At 41.9% G+C, this 2,800-nt stretch overlaps 1 protein-coding gene across 2 annotated transcripts in view; it reads right to left on the bottom strand.

The window, feature by feature from the left end:
• Positions 1-404, bottom strand: part of LOC101857472 (rhodopsin) — a 27,426-nt gene extending 27,022 nt beyond the window's left edge. Inside the window, exon 1 of one of the 2 annotated variants that reach the window (XM_035968693.1) lies at positions 205-404. The gene's annotated coding sequence lies outside the window, so the exon portion shown is untranslated. The remainder of the gene's footprint in view (positions 1-204) is intronic. The other variant, XM_005094136.3, reaches the window with a different exon arrangement.
• Positions 405-2,800: the final 2,396 nt, after the last annotated feature.

The following is a 2,800-nucleotide window of genomic DNA, read 5'->3' as shown; positions in this document are numbered from 1 at the left end:
CGGAAAAACGAAGAAGAAAAAAACAACGGAGAGAAAAATTTTTTTAATGTGTAATTAGCCTACTGTTCACTAGTCAGTTAACGAGGAGCGATATTAGATCCCCCCATAACAATAGGCAACACACAAATAAAACAAAAAACAAACAAACAAACAAAAACCCGTGAAAAACCTCGCACCACCACATCTTGTCATATTAGTACGCACCAACCTGCTTCGAAGGTAAGAGAAGCTGTAGTTCATCAATCCTGAAATCACCCAATATCCCGTCATGCGGAACACAGATCAACAACAACAACAACTGACAGCTAGCGCTCGACAGGTCGCATGGCGAGCACTGACTTCAGCTAATGTTGACGCGATGATTAGTGGAAGAAAAGAACAGCCACATGACCGTCAGTGCATGGCTCACTCCCGACTTTGGTATGTCGAGTTTTCTCGCGCTTGTGAGTCGCGGGTATCACAGGCCAACCAATGGGTAGCGTGTATCGATCCCAGTGGTAATCGTGAGCCATCGTTACATGTGACTGGGATCGTGGAAGCCAGAGGTCTTTTAATCATCGGTATCCCTAAGCTTACTTGTCAGTTCAGTCTGGTGAAAGAAACTTAAGTTCTCCAGCTTATCCATTTGCATTCCATACTCAAACAAACACACAGACGGTTGTTTGCATACTTTGGTGAACAAACGTAAGTTCTCTAAGTTGCGTTCATGAATAAACGTACTCTCCTCGCCTCTTGCATACGACAGTGGGAAGTATAATGGTTTGTCCCATATATTATCCTTAAGACGGCACACTGTAAATTCAAGCAAGGGTCAAAAGACGTAAAATGAAGGCAAGAAAGAAAAGTGAAAAAGCTCTACCCATCATAACATTCAAATCTATAAAGTACCTTTGAAAACAAGGTAGGATTATCCAAAAGGTGTTAAAGTTCCAGAAAGAATATTATATTGATATCTTTAAAACACTCCACCTGAGATCAATGGACATGGCATTTGAGTGCATTGTATGGATTTGGCGCCTCTCACAAATAAGAGGCTTGAACTCAGAATATAAGGTCAAATTCTGATAACACCAAGGCCAGCAGGTAAAGAGCCCAAAGAATAATGACATCTTCTTGATAATCAGATTGAGGACTCAAACCAAAGTTACCCGCACCATAGCACAAAATGATACCATGTGCCGCTTTATAGCAATCCAGTTTCTGAATCTACAACCTACTTCTTTCGTATGAGGAAAAAATGAAAGGGGGAGGGGGGGTGGAGGTTGGGACACCATTGTTGAATAATCCGCCCTGTCTGTCTGTAAAACGCCAAGTCAGCTGTCTTCATCCTTTGAAATAAATATGAAATAATATAATATACTATGAGATGAGATTCAATTTCACAGTCCCACATTGGTTTTGGGGTGTTTTGTTTCTTCATTTGGGGGAACAAATTCTTTGCTACTTGCCTGACACATTTAATTTTAAAATATATGCCTCTGCGAATTAATACTTTACTAAAGTATTCCTCAGCAAGGCTTCTTATGTAAATTTTGTTTTGTATAATATGAGTAGAATGTCTCTCTCTCTCTACGCGACTCCACCTTCTGGAATAATTGATGCGCTGCTGTTTTCATTGTTGTATTGATTCCAGTACTTAAACCACGAATACCTCTAATTTTCCCCTGATGTAAGCCTGTACTTTACGGAAATAGCCATTCTTTTTGCTCCAAAAGTTTTAACGTTGTAAAAATGCAGTCAGATTGCTAACAGGCAGAACCTCCGAATGAAATAGCTCTGAGGCGACAAAAGTGATCTGAAGGACATCATCAAGGTGGTAAAAGTCAACTTAAGTCCCCCCACCCCACCCCGGCCACTCTTCATATTCTTATAACAAGTTCACTTTTTTTTCTAGCACGACGTCTCGGAGACCTACGTTAAAAAGGGAAGGGAGACGCCAGACGACCGTACCAGGCCAAGTAAGTAAGTTCTGAACGGACAGCTCAAGTTGAACGTTGCCACATAATATAGCACCTAGACTGAACTTTCCCTCCCCCACCCCCACCCACTTCCACACCCGCCCTTAACCTAGATACCTATTGAGTGTTCACACGTCCAGGTTTAAGATTGAACTAAGATCTTCATTGCTCATGTTTCAGGAAGCAACATCCTTGCATTCCGGACACGTCCATTGATGCTCCTTTGCTTTCTCCAAAATGCCGCTGAGGGTCTTTCTACTGATAGTGCCATTTCATATCTGTTTGAACGTTCTTCTGTTCTTTACTGCAAGGGTGCCAGATGTACTCCCAAAATTATCATCCTCTCCACAGCAGCACAGGCGTCTCCTCCTTATTACTATCTTCCTCTTCATCAATCAGGTTGCGCGAGAGACATTTCAGGATCTCGACCTTGTCTGGTTGAACCGTGCTGTCAGCTGAGGTGGCCTCACTAACCAGTCTGTGGGCTTTTTCAGTTCCTTTAATGCCCTCATGGCCAGGGCAGAATATCCATCTACAACTCAGCAACAAATGTCTTTGTCATACTCAAAATGTCGTCATCCTTGAATAGCCTTATTTTTCTAGACACATTTAGGTCATTGATTTGTTGCTTCTGTTTTGGCGGGTCTGTTTTCTCATCAACTCCATGTTTAGCTCAAATTATGCAGAGCTAGAGGAAAACCAGTGATGAACATAATATACTTACACACACAAACACACACACACACATGTACACACCCTCACACACACACACACACACACGAGCTAGAGGAAAACCAGTGATGAACATAATATACTTACACACACAAACACACACACACACA

The sequence above is a fragment of the Aplysia californica genome, unplaced genomic scaffold, assembly GCF_000002075.1.
Source record: "Aplysia californica isolate F4 #8 unplaced genomic scaffold, AplCal3.0 scaffold00076, whole genome shotgun sequence".
NCBI classification, from domain to species: Eukaryota; Metazoa; Mollusca; class Gastropoda; order Aplysiida; family Aplysiidae; genus Aplysia; species Aplysia californica.
This window is presented reverse-complemented; position numbering and strand designations above follow the sequence as displayed.